Source organism: Polistes fuscatus, unplaced genomic scaffold (assembly GCF_010416935.1).
Source record: "Polistes fuscatus isolate 324 unplaced genomic scaffold, CU_Pfus_HIC Scaffold17, whole genome shotgun sequence".
Lineage (NCBI taxonomy): Eukaryota > Metazoa > Arthropoda > Insecta > Hymenoptera > Vespidae > Polistes > Polistes fuscatus.
Window position 1 is genome coordinate 1459268 of NW_025113075.1, and position 17967 is coordinate 1477234.

A 17967-nucleotide genomic window follows, 5' to 3' on the forward strand; every position below is an offset into this window, starting at 1 on the left:
GGCAAGAGATGAGAAGAGAAGAGAAGGGAAGAGGGAGAGAAGTTGTGGGAGTCTTGGTGGGGAGAAGTCGCGTGCGACGAGTGGGGAGGGTGAGACAGAGGAGGGAGGAGGGAAGAGTAGTAGGGGGATGGAAGCCGCGAGAACGTGAGAGGGTTGCGATTGTGCTACAGTCGCACCGCGACACCCCCAACGAGTGAAACCGCGCGCGCCCCGGTGATCTCTCTTTCTCTATTCTTCTCTCTATAATTTTCTCTCTCTCTTACTTATTCATTCACCCTACTAACTTATTCACTCATTCATTCATTCATTTAATCGTACGCTTATTTAATCATACACACCATTTCTTTCTCTCTCCATCTTTCCATCTTTCTCTCTTTATATATTTCCTTTTTTTCTCCAATTTTCATTTCATCCCTTATACGTGATTTTAATAATCCTACAAGAGCAAATTTTTTTTCTATGTTAATTTATTATTATTATTATTATTATTATTATTATCATTATTATTATTATTATTATTATTATTGGTGATAAGAAGTATACAATAAAGGATCATCCCAATTTTCCCCACACCCCCACCCCAAAATTCGCGAACAGTGATATGCTTTTAAGGATCCCATTGAAACAATTTTCGTCATCGTCGTCGTCGTTGTTGTTCTTGTTGTTGTTGTCATCATCATCATCATCATCATCATCATCATCATCGTTGACAACGTTATCGTTGTTAATTAAGAACAAATTGTTATCCGTCTTATTTGAATCATCGTCGTCGTCGTCGTCATCTTTTTATTATTCTACGAAGATAACTGGTAATCATTCGGTCGGCACGCTGTTCCCGACCTTGTCCTTGCTTGTGCTACTTGACCATCGTGAAGAAGAACACCTTTCCGTTCGGGAGGATTTCCAACAGTGGACGTTGTTTTATTCTCGAAGGATATACTAGGAACGTCTACTAGGAAATATTTGTTCTTACGTGTTTCTATAATACGGTAAGTTTTAGTGATTCTATCGATCATTTTTTATTCGTTCTAATTGCTTTTATAATAATTGTTTATTTCTTGGTAATCTTCTTCTTCTTTTCTTTTCTTTTGGGAGGAGGAGGTGTAAATCGTTAGTTTCTTTTTCAACAATTTTATTTGCTTTTTTTTTTTTACTTATGTTAGAATTAAATCGTTTTCTTGTACGTGTAATTTGTCGTTTACTCGCTCGTTGTTGTTTTCATTTCATTTTATTTCTTTTTTTTTTATTTTCTTTTCTTTTCTTTTCTTTTTCGTTTTCCTATCGGGATTGTCGATTAGATTGTAAGATTTGTGTAAAGTGCAGTTTTACCACCAATACCCTTTTTCTTATTGGACTTGAACCGAATCCGAACTGTGAATACCTGTTGATGACGATTCTTTCTCTCACCTCCGGTTAAATTTTCCCGGACTACCAGTTAGTCAATCCCGATTCAACATCCTCGCTTGCTTTTTGACAAATTGAGATATTAAATTGATAGATTTATTTAGATTTTCTATGGGATCGATGTTTTTATTCGACGCTATCGAAAAATCAAAACGTTTATTTGTTTTTCTATAAGTAAAACGCGATGAGAGTTAATTCGCAAATTTGTAAACGTATTTTTTGTATTTTTTGAATTTTTAATTATCGAAGATTTTCATGAAAAGTTTTGAAGTGTACCGTTGTTTAATGAATTGCTGCTAATGAAATTTATAAAAGAAGCTAAGAAGCTTCAAAGTTTTGTTCCTTTTTAAAATAAACAATTTGTTTATTACTTTACAAACCCTTACAAGTAATTACTGTTAATTTATGCAAATATTGTTTTAATTATTCGCAATCTCTATAAAAGAAAAAAAGAAAAAAAACATTGTTTAAGTGGCTTATTATGGTACAGTGAAATCAGTGCCGAAGAAAATTCAGAAAGAGAACTTCAAAGTTTTAACAGTCAATTAATATTAGAATACAAAATTCGCGCGTTTATAATATTATAAAAATACAAGTAGAGAACTTTTAGATAAAAAAGAAAAAAATCCAAAGAAAAAGGAACAATCTCGAAAGTGATTTATCCAGTGAAACGTGTGCAAGGGAGGAAAAAATAATTTCCTTCGTGAAAAACGTGAAGAACCAATTAAACGATAAATAATAAAATAAATCAAACGACGAGACGAGAGAATACGACACACCAGTGCAAAGTGTAAGTGAATCGAACAAAACAGGAACGAGATTCCAAAGTTCGGAATGCAAATTTTTCTTCCTTTTATATTCTCGATAACGTGTGTTAAATATGCAAGGAAAAAAGAAAGAAAGAAAGAAAGAAAAAAAAAAAAGAAGGGAGGGTGGTATTTTCCTTGAGGGTATTTAAACCACTTCGATGTCTTGTTTCTTTCCCCCCTTTTTTTTTGTTCTCGATCGTTTCACGAATGCTCCTCTCTTTTTCTTTGTTCTTTTTTTTTCCCTATCCTTGGCACCTTCGATAAAAGGTCTCTCTCTTGTTGCTCTTGCAACCTCCTGCATCCCTTGTTTTGCTCGTTTGGCGCACCTGTGGCCCGATGTCGAAACTGACGCGTCGTTCGTGAACTCTCTTCTTTGGAATTCTGCCAATGACTATTCCACTGATTCCACGAAAACCTGTTGATGATCCTTCACTTAGATTTTACGCCAATCACTAATTCTATCTATCGTTATAATCGTCTATACCTTTTCATACGCGTATCGAGAAATCGATTGAACAGAATTTTCAAAAGTTATTAAGTATTAAAGCGTTTTAAATTCAAGGTGTGTGTGCGAAAGAAACCAAAAATAAAAGTAACAAAATTAAATGTCATAGGTGTTTTTTCCAGGTATTCTTTCTATTATATCAAGTACACGAGTTTGATTGCGTGGGAGTGGAGAGAAAAGAAAATATAACTAGTAAACTATTCGACTAATTTTTCTATAATACATTGTTCTTTTGTTTTTTATTATTTAAAACAAGAATAAATAAATAGTTTTGAACGATCCCTTTTTTATATATCGCGCGATGTTTTCTTTACGTTGCATTGCGTATCGTTTTACCCTCGATAAAGTTTTGTATGCAACGTACAATTAAATAGTATTGTGTTTGCGTGTTATCGTATAATACTTGATTCGCGTATAATTAATTGCTTCGATATTTCTTTTTTATACGATTGTTAATGCAATGTTATAATATAAGAGAAAGAAAATGTTGAAAATAATCGTGAATATAAAATCATGTAGTCAAATCTAATAGAAACGTATACAAATGATCGCAGCAACGTTAATCTGGTATCTTCGCCATCTTTACCTTCCCTTCGAGTTTCCAGATAAATTCATTCGATTTACCGTCCTGCTAAAGGGAATTAGTTACAATCGTCAGTAACGAAGGGTTCGTTCGTTTCTCTGATGGAACAGCAGAAATATCAGTCGACTAACTCAATTGTATTTTCCTTTCTCTCTTTCTCTATCTCTCTATCTCTTCTCTACTTTAATCCTTTTCTAATAAATAGAAGATTCTTTGAGAGATAAAATAAAAAGAAGAAGAAGAAGAAGAAAAAAAATGAACGCGGAAAAATAATCGAATGGTTTCCCCCCCCCCTATTTCGTAAATAGAACGAATAATAATTTAAAATGAAACAAAATTAATCAACTTATTTAAAAATCAATTTATTCAATCATATTTTTGTTTATATATTTTTATTATTTCAATTTATAGCAAGATCAATAACGAAAGTTTATCTTTTCCAAATATAAAGAACGTATAATATTTTTGGAAAATATTCTATTTTGTTTTCTTTTTGTTTTTATTTTTAAGTTTAAAACAGATAAGAATAAAAGAAAGAAACTCTATACCCGAAATAAAAAAGGAAACGCAGTAGTTGCTAATCAACGGAAGTTGTCTTATCAGCTTGTTTTCGTTTAATTTCCTCCCTCTCCTCCTCCCTCCTCTTCTCGTACCCCTTCTTCTTCTTCTTCTACCCTCTACCACACTTCTTCGTTATTTTTCGCAATCTCTCACAATCGTCGGAGTTTTATCTCGTAGTTTCATTTTTCTTTTTGTCTTTTTCCCCCCCTTTTCGTTCATTAGTTTCTAAACGCTAATTTTAGAGATCCACGAATACATTTTTTTTCTTCTTCTTCTACTACAACTTTTTTGATTTCCCTTACCTTGCGCTTACGAACGATGTTTCTTCATTTTATTTTATTTTTTCGTTGATTTTTTTCTAAATATATTTCAAGGTGGAATTATTGCGGATCTTTTTCTTGTTTTTTTTTATCTGAAGAACGTTCTTTTAACAACTTGGAACGTTGCCCAATAGCGAAAGGTGCTGATGTATCAAATACCTGTTGTGTTTACCTCCTCCTCCTCCCCTGCCTCCACCTCAGCATCCTAGAAACAAGAACAATTTTGTTTAAAAACGAGATTAGAACGATTGCGTAAAAATTGTATTTGGAAATGATTGCATCGTGCTCGGATTAAAATGTTTCGGTGTTAAAATGATTTTTCACTTAACGGAACTTAATTAAAAATTTCCACGATACATCATTTTCGTAATATTCGAAACGTAAACTATTCGTTCGAAGTCAATCGAACGCGTTCGCATTGTTTTACTTAAGAACGAAACACATTTTGAAATTTATTTCTATCGTTAAACAGACACCATCGTATAAAACGCAATAACAATAATCCTTTTATTCTTAAGTAGTTTAAAACCAGTCTGTGTTCTTGTGCTCCAAACTAGCAGTAACTTAAATTAATCGTCGTAAAATAAAAGAAAAAGAAGAAGCAAAAGAAGAGGAAGAAAAAAAAAAGATGAAAGATATAAAGAAAAAGAAAAAGAAAAAGAAAAAGAAAAAGAAAAAGAAATAAAGAAAGATAGATAGTAGAAGAAACGTTAACCATGGTTAAGGCATATCGTAAAGTTCTATTGGTTGGAGTAGCATAGTGCAAACACTTACATGCACACACATACACACCTTTCCTCTGGATAGGTGGATATAACTGGGAAGTTTACTTAACGGATTTTCCACTTGAAACGGTGAACGTTTCGAACCGAACCTATGTGTTCCATTTTAGGGGGTGGGAAGGGAAGGGGAGGGGGATTCTTTGTGGGAACATCAAGAGAGTGAAAGATAGAATGAAACGGAACTTAACTTAGTGAAGAAGACAGTAACGTGTGAAACATAAAGAAAAGAAAAGAGAATAAAAATAATAATAATAAGAAGAAGAAGAGGAAGAAGAAGAAGAAGAAAAGCATCTTAGATCTCCCTAAGGACAAAGATAGAAGATAAAAGTGATCCTAAGGGTCCACTCGACTGATGAGAGTATCACGTAGTTAAACATTGAACGCTCACATATCTTCCACGGTCCACCGACACCCTGATAGACGCTTCCTGATGAAACTTTCATCGTTGACTTTGTCCTACTCTTTCTATCTAATACACAAACACACACACACACACATTCTATATATATCTTTCTCTATTACTCTATCAACTCGATAATTGGGAAGATTTAACTTTTATTCTGAACGGTCAATGAAGATGAGGCACCTTTCGATTATCCGATCGACGTGCACCGGAAACTGAAGATCCCTTACGGTTCTTCTTCTTCTTCTTCTTCTACTTTGCCATCTCTCATCTTTCTTTCTTCTTTTTTCTTTGCACTTTTAAATACTTCTTTTTATAATTCCTTCTTTCTCCCTTCTAGTTTCTTTCATCCAATCCTTCCGTTTTATATCTTCCTCTTGTTGTCCGTTGGTTTGGTTTTTTGTTTTTCTTTTTTTTCTTTTCGAAACTGCAGTTCAATTCAACCGAGTTTCATTCCCCTCCTATCCTTTAAATTAAATCTCTTCAATTCTTGAATCGTTCCGACACGCTTTTAGATTTTTGTTAAGAAATCGAGAAATATCGAATTCTTTGGATTAGACGATAATTTCTATTCAACGAATATTATTATTATTATTATTTTAAAAAGGATAGTCATTTTCTATAATATATCACGTGTTAATAATTAATTATATTACGATAGGTATATATAATATAATAGGATTACGTTGAATCGAATTCGATTTTGAATATTTTTGATTTCCTTAGCTTTTTTTATTTGTTCGTTGTAATTCTATTCGAAGCAATTTGAAATCGTATGAATATTTAATAACCAAATGACATTATTTCAATCAGGTTATCAACGTATAAACGATAACTCAAAAATTATCCAATATATTTCCCTTAGAAAAAAGAAAAAAAAACATAAAAACAACTCGTTTATCAGTCTAAAATACCGCGTGAAATATTTTTTACTACCCTATCGTAAAACGCAGAAATAAGAAAGAAATAAAATAGAACGGGGGAAAACCAAAGAATAAAGTAGTAGTAGTAGTAGAGAAATAGGGGAAAAAGAAAATACAACAGGAAATAAAAAAAAAAAAAAAATAAGAAGAAGAAGAAAAAAGATAAAGAGAGGAGAGGAGTTAATAAAATTCCAACGCCTCGGTGGTGGTAGGGGTGGGGGTGGGAGTGGGGGTATCTTTTCGCCTAATGCTCCGACAAATCGCTCGTAAATTTCTTTCAATGTACACGCTTACATAATCCCCAGTTATCGAGCGGAATAAGAAAAGTGCGAAGAGTAAAAGTGCGAAGCTAACCAACGAACCAACCAACCAACCAACCAACCAATGTTGGGAGTAGTGATGGTGATGGTGATCGTAGGATGGGGTAGATTATTGGAGTGGGAGTTGGGTTATCTGTGGTAAGAGAGGGAGGGGGTTGAACAGAGTTAAACTTGGGGGTTCGAGCAGGATGATAAAGGAAGTCAAGAACGGAGTAAGAAGTCCCGAGGCATTATATCGTGCGATTATCAACAGGTCCTCCTCTCCATTTAAGCATTCATTGGCAATCATCCAAGTGGTATTCTAACCCTCCCTCTCAATTCCAACCCCTTTTTAACCCACCCCTTCATCTACCTCTTCTTCTTATTCTTCTTATTCTTCTTATTCTTCTTATTCTTATTCTCTATCTCTCTTTCTTTCTTTCTATCTTTTTTTGTTTTCTACCTTTGTGACTTCTGTGCTAACTTATTTTCATTCTTGTCTATTATATTATTTTTTATAATATCATTTCTGCTTCTCCATCTTTCTTTTTCTCTTTTTGTTATAATATATGCGTGTAATTGTATAATCGTATTATTATTATTATTCTATATAACTAGAGAGGATCATTTATTTTATTATATTATGCTAAATGTTTCAACGTTACATTCGTGTGTTTCTTTTTTTTTTATTTTTCTTGTTATCAGTGTATTAAAATATATTGAGACACGAGAGGAATCATAAACGATCGACAGGATTACGATTTAGTTATTTTTCATTTTGATTTTATTTTTCTATAGAAATGATTAATTTAGGATTTGTTTCGTAGAATTTTTTTTTAGTTATTTTTCTACACTTTGACGCGTGTTATTTATATATTCTTTTTTTATTTTTCGCTTCTCTTTTTTCTTTTTTTATAGAAACATTTGGAGTGTAATATTAAATAAAAATGTTTGCGACTACGCGTGCAGAAATAGTACGTTGACCCATACCGAAAAATATGCACTTTGCATAGTCATCGTTGCACATACTCAATTTCCATACTAATCGTTCTAATTCGATTTGTTTTATTTTTAAATCCTAAAGGCCAAAAAAAAGAAAATTAAGAAACAGAAAAAAAACAGGAATAAAAATAAATGCATGGACAGTTAGCAAATATTTTGTTAATATTTATCACCCTTTTGATATTCGTTTTTGAAATGATTCAATTAAAAATATAAAAAGATATTTCTCTTTCTCATATCCTCGACGTTCCTCTTTTCAATTCGATTTTATTCGATTTTTATATATATATATATATATATTATAAAAATGCACACGCGAGAACGCATTACAAGCATACAATAGAAAAACCACGATGGTCATTAAAAATTGACGAGATTTGGAAAATCTTCTTCCCCTCGCGTTTCCTCTCGTTCCTCTCGTTCCTCTCGTTTTTCTTTTCTTATTTTTCAAACTCCCTGTCGTTGTCGTCGTACGAACGAGTATAAATAACTAACAAAAGTTGATGTAAATAAAAAAAGAAATAAAAAAAGGAACGAGCGGTGGTCAGGTGGGTGTCTTTTTACGAAAGGTACGGCAAGGACATGGTCATTAAACTGACATTTTCCATTAGCAAATAATACTCGATGTGAAACGGAAAGAGAGATGAACGCGTGCGCGCATACAAACACACACACACACACACAAACACACAAACACGCGCGAGTATTTATACGCTCGTTATTTCGTTTTTATTTGTTTCTACTTCTTCCACTTTTACTTCTTCTTCATTTTCTTTTCTTTATTTGTAGGAATTTTTGTTCATCCTTCGTTTTATCCACATCCCAGCTCACCCTACCCCATTCAGTCCCTTCCCCTTCAGCCCCTATTTCGGTCCCCGTTTTAGCCCTCACCCTCGCTCTTTCGCAGCCATCGCAAAATTTCAGATTGCGCTTTAATATCCGGCGACCGCTTAATACGCGATGACGCTTTTTCTGGGATTCCGAAGCTTTATTACACAAAAAGGTTCGACCGTAGCAGGCCAGAAAAGAGGAGCAGGAGGGAGGAGGAGGAGGAGGGAGGAGGGATGCGTCAGATGTCACGTATGCCTTTTTTTTTCCGCCCACGTATGACCGTCGATTCCCCCACAAACTGGACACACCCAACCCCAACCCACCCCATCTCCCCCCCCCTATCTATCTTTCCAACAAATCCTCGTCCCCTTTTCCCTCTGTTACCCTTTTTTTTTTTTTTACTCCCTTCCCCTTCAACTCCACCCCCTTTATTATCATTCCACGACAAAATTCCGTAGCAGTTTCCATCGATAAGCTTTTGGAACATTTTCCCATCGAAAATATCCTTCTCGTCGTCCTTGTAATACGCGTGTCCTGTCAAACTTTCCTTTCAAATGAGTTTGCACATTCCTAAACGTTGCGCGTGCATACACGTGCGTATAATTATGCGTGTAGTGCATCAGAGTTTTTATTCGATTCGGTGTGTGCGTGAGTTCGGACTAAAGAGAAAGAAAATCCTAGAAATTTGTAACACGTTAGTTAAATAATTTAATTACGATTTGTCGTGTTAGATTTTCTAATCGTTTGTTTGATTTAAAAAAAAATAAAGAATAAGGAAAGAAAAAGAACGTTAACGTAATGAATAATTTGTTAATAATAATTCACGAGTTATGTTTCGTTATAAGTTTGACGTTGATACGCGAATTGTTAATAGAGATTTTCTGTGACCTCGTGTAAAAATGTAATACGGGGAATGAAAAATATCCGGTAATGAAATTTTTGTCATCTGAAAAGTACCTCCTCCTCTTCCCTCCCCCATCTACGGGACGCATAAGTTTTTTAACGCGTGCAACGAACAAAGCAATAAAATTTGCATCCGCAAATATATTTCAACCACTTTTGTGTATACCATTTTGTTTTTTTCTTTTTTCTTTTTTTTTTTTGCTTTTTTATTCGCGTTAATGGTAGAACAACCATTGGACTCTCTCGTTGGAATAAATTTTTGGAAAAAACAAATTAAAAGATAATACAAATTATTCGAAACAAAAATAACATTAGAGATGTAATAATAATGATTGAAATAATTACGTTAACTATAATAAAATTTCATATGATTTTATTCTTCGAATGAAATATGATCATTCTTCTATGAATTTCTATGCTCGGTAAATTACTATAATAATCGTTTAAAATTTTATAACAATTTCTAAATATTCTCTCGAACGTTGACGTTGACAGTTAATTTAATTTTTTTATTAAACATTTATTCGAATAATGTTAACCGATAAAGTTATCTCGTAAATTGATAAATTAACGATAAATCGATATTTGAAACAATCCAACGCAAAAGCTGATATTTCGAGATCGTTCGAGATATATCGTCCGATAAAAGTGAACCAAAAATAAGAGCGCGATGAACGGGGGGTGGTTGATCGGGTGATGGGGTGATAGAAGAGATGGGGTAGGGAAGGGGAGTGCGCAGAATAAACAAAAAATTGATTGCCAGTTTTAGTGATAGACAACGGACGGATACATACACAACGAAATACGATAGGATATTAACCTTTCAAATATTCATCCTCGTTGTAATGAAATAAAGACAATAAAGACAAGGTTTCGTTAATACCAAAGATTTTCAATGGGATTTTCTTCATTAAAATTATACGTTCTATGGGGTCAAAATATAATGCGTATATAATAACGTTGTTCTAAGAGTTGAACGGGTTCGTTAAACATCGTGAAATAAATAAAATAATATATAATTCCCCAAAAAAGAAACTTCAAAAAATAAACCAACGATAATTTTCTCCTCAATTACAATCATCATCGAAAACAATTAGTATCACGATTTTATATTCACGTAATTTAAATTCTTAATAATTAATGGTATCTAAAAGGAAAGAAAAAAAGAAAATAAATTATACAGAGCTGGCCGATAAAAAAGATTTTTCCAAATATCATTTGGATCAAGCATTTCCTTGAATCGTAGTATCCTGTTTCAGATTGCAATCCGGGATAAAAACGATGAGAAAGAGAGTAAACGGGTATAGTGGAAAAGATATAGAAAGAAAAGGAATAGAATGAGAAAGGAATACTATTGGTGCAAGCATCCAGATTTGCCAGAGCCACGATTGTAGCGCTTGGATATTCCTGGCAGCCTCAATCGACGATGCATTAAAAGCACCTTCGTCGGAAATGGCATATCGGCGAATGCGGATCGCGAGAACGCATTTACTTCTCAGATATAATGCACTCTCGGGGAATTTCATTGTAATACGATCGCATTAAACAGAGAAACGGTGATCCTGTTAAAGATCGCCCGTGCGAAGGATCTCTTCCATGAAATCAACTCTTTCTCTCTCTCTCTCTCTCTCATTCTCATTCAACAAAAAATAAAAGAAAGAGAAGAAATATAAAGAAAGAAAGAAAAGGTTTTTCCCTCATTTCTCCGATACTTTCGCACCTGGCAGAAATGCTTTTAAACATTCGAACACTTTGAATCATTCCCGGTATCGAACTAACCTGCTGTTTGTTTCTTTTGTTTTATTTTTTTTATTTTTTTCATCGTAAAACATCGAAGTATAATATAACAGTCGTGATAATTGGTATATGAACCGTTGTATGTCGTACACCACGAAAACATTTCATTTTGATTGAACCATGAAAGTAGTCATCATTTATTCAGCTATAACCACGAGTAAACCTGATCAATTCGACGATATTCATTGGGTTTGATTGAAACAACACATACATATTACTATATATATATATATATATACACGTAGATAGAACCTTTACGGATAGGGTCAATGTTCCATTTTCATTGAAGAATATTCTTTCACGGTTAATATCAAAGCTATGATGCATGCAATCAACGCCCAGTGTCATTGACTTATCATAGGATTATAAATCGATACGCTAAGTTTTATTGATACAACTTTACGGTTCGAATGATTTATCACGTTGGAAGAAGAAAAAAAAAAGAAAAGATCAGAGGGAAAGAGTGATAAGAAAGGAAAAGGGGGAGGGGGTAGGCGAAAGAAAAAAGAAAAGAAAAAAAAAAAGAGCAAAAGAGAAAAATTGGAAACGAGGGGGAGGATGAAAATAAAGCTACTTTCGAATTCATCTCTGTGTTATCGTGACATTTATCTGAGGCTTATCGCGGCAGGCACGCTTGAAATGCCACGTATCAGTCAGAAATGGAGAAGTATGTTCTCAGAAAAAGGGAGGACTTCAGAGATGAGGAAGAAAATGGGTAGAGGAGTGGTGGATGGAATATAGGGGGTGGGGTGGGATGAGGTGGCGAGGGGTTGAGGTGTTTGCGATGTTCAGGGTGTATTCAGCGAGTGTTCAGCGAGTGTTCAGGAGAGGAGTGTTCAGAGAGGGGGAGTTGTTTGTGTATGTGTGTGTGTGTCTGTGAGATTCAGAAAGGAAGGGTGACGTATACGTTGAAGCGTTATAAATTGTTCCATATGCAGTGCATTAGAGTAAGCTTGGCACGCACTGGACGTAGCTCCTATTTATTGCGAGAATCCCAACCCGAGTTGCATGGTAATTCGAAGGAAACTTACAACGAAGTGTCGTCTTACAGTTTCACATTTGAAATATATTACCGCTCGTAGAAATAATTCATCGCGATTGTTGTGTAACTCGAATTAATTTTATATGTGTGTTGAGACTAACGCGAGATATCTCATTTCTTTTCTTTGTAAATTAATAATATTACAAACATTAATTTATATCTAATATAATATAATAAGTATCATAGTAACATTTCTATCAAACAAATCTACTAAAAATTAATCAAAGATATCCAAATATCTAATATTGCATACACAAATTAAAGAACCACGAATATAAACAACGATATCTAAAACCCGTAAAAAAATACACGACAGATCTATTTTATAGGAAGAAAACAAAAGAGATGTAGGATTAACGAACTGTCGAAAGAAAAAGAAAAGGAAAACGAAACGAAACGATCAGACATCGAAGGACGTACTATGAACATTGGAAATGAAACCGTGAAAAGGGGGGGGGGTTTTGGAAGGGAGAGAAGGGTGGGTGTAGATGTGATAGTGGGAGTTGGTTGGTTGGTTGGTTGGTTGGTTGGTTGGTTGGTTGGAAGGTAGGTAGGTAGATAGGTAGGAAGGTAAAGGAGTAGGGGTTTTGGTGAGGGGGTGAGAGGGTGAGGGGGTGAGGGGGTTGCTCGGTCTACGGTGAAGCGTTATAAATTGTTCCATATGCACTGCATTAGAGTATAACGCGGCGGCTCAACCGCGCACCGGACGTCCCTCGTATTTATTGCGATAGGTTTTCGGGAGCAAAACGCTCGACCCGCCAAATTTATCGTTTCAAGCACAAAGACCACTTTCCCGGATATGCTCTTCTCTTTCATTTTGATCTCACTCTCTCACTCTCTCATTCTCTCACCCTACAAACCATACACGCGCATATGAATACGCATGTGCACGCGAATACACGTGCACCTATATACTTTTTCATAGGACATTTTCATCCGTTGTTATGATTTTTGTAGTAGTCGTAGTCGTAGTCGTAGTCGTAGTCGCACGCCCGTCTCGGTTGCACCTTTTGGAAAGAGGGCAAATACCCTCTGCGAGCTAAAATTTCCACTAAAATTCAACAGCTAATTTTTCAACGACTCTCTACCCTCTAACTACTGACCGGACCCGTCCCACTTTCCTATCGTTTTGGCTCGCTTTTCGTTTTTCTTTTCACAGCCTATGCTTGCACCCTTTCTTTTTTTCTTTATTTTGTTTTTTTTCTTTTTTAACACTCCCACGGTATACCTATATCATTTCTTCGAATATTTTGTCTTCTTCTTCTTCCTCGTCGTCGTCTTTTTCTTCATTCGAATTTCTTATTATTTCATAATCGTATAAACTCGTATTTATATTTATCAATTGAAAATAAAAAAATAAAATAAATTCGTATCGATTGAAACATATTTGTACGATAATTCCAAACTATATATATATATACATATAATATAATAATTGATAACAATTGATAAAATAAAATAATAAGTATTGTCGAATGGTGATCCCCCCCTTAAAATAAATGTACAATCGAATAACGGGTTCTCACAATAGTACGAATGCTTTCAACGTCTTCATAGAATACTTCTTTTTCCTTGTAACCCTTCCCTCTTCCGTCCTACACCCCAGCCCCGATCCCCACCCTGGTTTCATAAATAAGCTATTCGACAGGAAGCATTTGAACAATGGAATCGTCGGGCATTCGAAGAAAAGCGAGCTCGCGAACGGCTATAAAGTTGGGCTGGTTGGAGCAAAAGGGGTGGAGGAGGAGGAGGGGGGTGGGAGTAAGTTGCGGGGTTGGTGCAGGGAGGTGAGGTAAGAGTAGTGGACGTCTTAATGCTTTATTGCGTCGTGTTGCCTCGGAGCAAGGAAAGCAATCGACTTCGAAAGTGAAGTTTCCGCGGAGTTTAGCTGGGCACGAGGGTTGCCTTTAGGCTACGTTAAGGAAGAAGGTTCGGTTCGGTTCGGTTCGATTCGATTTTCTGTATTAACAGCATCCTTAGCTTCCTTCCTTCCTTCCTTCCTTTCCTTAGCTTCCTTCTTTACTTGCTCGTTTGCTTGCTTGCTTGCTTGGTTGCTTGCTTGGTTGCTTGCTTTTTACCAACCTGGAAAATGCGAATAGAATCTCGTCACGTTTTTCTATCATTTACTTTTAGTATCCACTGAAAACGTCTCGAAACTTCTCCCTTCTCTTATTCTTACCATCAACCCCATTCCAATAACGATAATAGTTATGAAAAGAATATCTCCCCCTTTTTTTTTAAAGGGTTCTATTTTCGATAATCGATCCTACACCACTTTTAACAGTTGTATTATTCGTTTATTTTTTTCCTTTTCCTTTTGATTTTTCGATCGAGAATATAAATATAAAAACATCGTATCTATAACGTTTCTAAACTATTTTGACGAATCGTCATAACCGTTTGTTTGTTTTTTTACTCTTTTCTTCCTTTTCTTTTTCTATAGCACGAATTTTGATTTTCATTTTGATTTGTTATGTCAGCGCGGAGATATGAATTTTTATTGGATCGATCGGAAGAAAACTACATACCTATTGACGAATAGACGATTCTCTTTTTTTACACATATATATATATATTGTAATATAAAGGTAAATTCTTTTTACGATGAAAAAACACATCCCACACGTATTTTTGCAAACGATACCCAACGTATATTTTATATATGTAATTTGAATCGTTGCCAAACTTGAAAAGTAAAAAGTAATGTAAAATAAAGAAATATTTTAATTATATTAGCATGCACGATTTATTATGCAAATTGATAATTGAAACGTATTTCGTCTATTCTTTTTCACAATACACACACACACATATATATAATAATAATAATAATAATAATAATTAAAATTCTCGTTTGTTTGTGTGTATTTTCTCATCGACGATGCATTTTGTTTTGAAGATTTGTTACGTACGTAATAATAATCGAGTAACGAAATGAATAAACAAAAAGATGAAAATTTAATAAAGAGAAGGATTTCGAAGCTCGCAGTTGGAAATAGGAATTCTCCGTTGGTCGGTGGTAACCCTGAAGCCGATTATCGGTTAGGATGGTGTTGGCGGGAACGTTGTATATATCGGGTGATTAATGAGCGTGCCGATAGGCACACGAGATCGAGTTTAGAAGCCGGCCGATAATTTATTAAGATTCGAAAGCCGCCAATCGAAACGGTTCGTACGGGCCCTTTGCCAGTTACCACCCCACAACCGTATCCCTAACCCCACGACTGCTATCACCCTTTCTACAATCCCTTCCTTCGATTTTGCCGACTCCCCTTATCTCCTCTCAATTCCCCTTCCCCTCCCCTCCCCTCCCCACTCATCCCCTTAGACATCTCACCGACTGGATGCAATCAAATCGAATGTTCATAGACTCCTAACGCACACTTGCGTGTTACCGTTCGTGAACTTCACCACCACACGTTTACACGTAGAACAGATAATTCGTAATCATAGGACACCTTAAATTCTCTGTGTCTAAATTCTGTGCCAAATTCTACGATTTGGTAGGGTGTATTCGTGTGTTCTCTCTCCTGATAAATAGTTTTAATTAATTATTATATTAAGTATCTCTTGGGTATAATAATTAATTATATTGATTTTGTTAGATCTTCGATGGTTTATGGGAAAGAGAGAGTGAGAGAGAGAGAGATTGGTAAATAAATGATTTATTTAAAACAGAAGTTTAGAGTTTATATGTTAATTTAAATGTTGATATAATATTGTAATATATTTTGGCGTGCAACGATAAATATCTGTTTATTCGACGATCGTTTCTAAAAAAAAGATAAAAAAGTATCGATGCAAATAACGTTTGGACGATATAATTTATAGAGGGGAAAAAAATAAATTAATATATATTCTTTTGTCAAACACACACACAGAGAGAAGAAACAGTTTGTAAAAGTTAAATCGTATTTCGCTAAAGTATCTAAATGTAAACGTGTATTTCGTATGTAAATTTGATCGATTAAATGACAATATATCGTACTAGCCGGTTGTACGTACGCTCATGGGTATTTGTTATGCGGTTCGAGTAATCGACATTTATTTCCATTTTCTCACGTGGTATACAACCAACGTGTACCATCAAACGTTTAGAAATTCATAATGGCTATACTGTCGTTTCCATATGTATGTATTTATATGTATACTCATGTGTGTCGTAAAATTTTACTTTCAAACTTCTATCTTCGTAGAAAAAGAAAGATTGGAAGAAAGTGAAAATCATTATTAAATAATAATTATTAAATATAATATAATATAATAATATAATAATAATATAATATAAATAATAATTATTAAAATAAATACCGATTATACGAGAAGAGAGAAGAAAGAGACAATTGTTCGAAAATATTATCATTTAAATTAGATTTGAAATCGAAGAAGGAAATCTCGAGATGTGAAATGTTTTTTGAAAAATTCGAGATCAACGGTGTATTGCTCTGTTATTCGTTAAAAATCTAAACTTTTCTAGGACAATTTTTCCTCCGACAAAAAAGTTAATAAATGGTAGTGACGTAAAGAAAATTGCATTGAAATGGTTTATTCGGAAGAAATTAATAAGATTTTCTGGGAATAAGATCTTGATGTCTTATCTGCTTCCGTTCATTCATTTAAACATAGAGGAAACGTACCGAAAACGGGCTATGCATGCTGCTCTGCCACAAGATTCCATTTCAGAGCTTCCTAACCCAGTTTTCTCAAGCACGTACATACACACATATGTATCGTATATATGCATTCATATATAAATACATATAAATGGAACGTAATGATAAAACAGTTGCATAAAAGAAAATGCTCTCGAGGAAACAATGTAACCATTAAATCGTATCTTCTAACAAGTAGTAGTAATAGTAGTAGTAGTAGTAGTACATTCCTTACATTATCACGTAGTTCTTATTTTTTAATAAATGGCAAATAACACGACGCTTATCTTAATGGTAAATTAATTAATTAAAGGATCGTAATATAGTATATTCATATTGTATATTCGTTTATTCATTCGAAATATTTTATCGATTTTTATTCTCTTTAATGCGAGTAGTCAAATATTATATATATATATTTCCAATTAATTTTTCTTCAACGAATGGTAAAAGAGGAAACATCGTAATACTAAAAATAAATTCCTACTCTTGCGAATCCTAGGATTGCGATAGAACTCGTTTTATGGTGAAATAAATGTATAATAAATGAAAAATCATGAATCAATGGAAAAAAGGATAGATCGGAACACTGAAAATAAAGAAATTGCTACTCCTGCGAATCCTAGGATTGCAATGGAACTCGTTTTATGGTGAAATATAAGGGTAGATTCGTTCTTATATTTCTTTCTCTGTTCATCATTTCTAGATACTCGAGATACTCGAGTACTTTCGAGACACTTTTTGATTTAATCGCGAGATCGGGTATTCGAGTGAGCACTTGGTACAGCGAAATAGACGTTCCTTTGTGGTTTGAACGGTGGTGGTCCTCAAAACTCGACGACTGGAAACAATGAGTTTCGTTTCGAGGATCGTTTCTTCGACAGTGTGAACAGTGCGAACAGTGCGAACATTGCCAATACCGAATGAATGCGAACGTGTACTTCTTTTCCCCCCTTTTCATCCCTTGTTCTTTAACCTAACCCCTTTCCTTAATTCTTTTTGTCACATCTGTTCTTAAAAAGTTGAACCATTTTTGGCCTAACTCACCCCCTTCTCGATAATTGTCATCCCTAATTAAAACGTGTAATTGCAACGTGACTATGGGGTACTCGTTCTTACGAGTTTAATTATATTTATATAAAATATTGTCC

General features: G+C 34.5%; 1 protein-coding gene and 1 long non-coding RNA gene across 2 annotated transcripts in view; one reads left to right on the forward strand and one right to left on the reverse strand.

Annotated features, from left to right (window-relative positions):
* Window positions 1-488: 488 nt before the first annotated feature.
* The window catches only part of LOC122515243 (lachesin-like), a 121876-nt gene continuing 104397 nt past the window's right edge, over window positions 489-17967 (forward strand). The window contains exon 1 of the mRNA XM_043632519.1: window positions 489-989. The gene's annotated coding sequence lies outside the window, so the exon portion shown is untranslated. The remainder of the gene's footprint in view (window positions 990-17967) is intronic.
* On the reverse strand, window positions 2257-5604 carry LOC122515246. Its single transcript, XR_006303237.1, has 3 exons — window positions 4957-5604; window positions 4165-4387; window positions 2257-2628 (listed from the first exon to the last, which is right to left on the reverse strand). It is a non-coding gene; the product is annotated as an uncharacterized LOC122515246 (long non-coding RNA).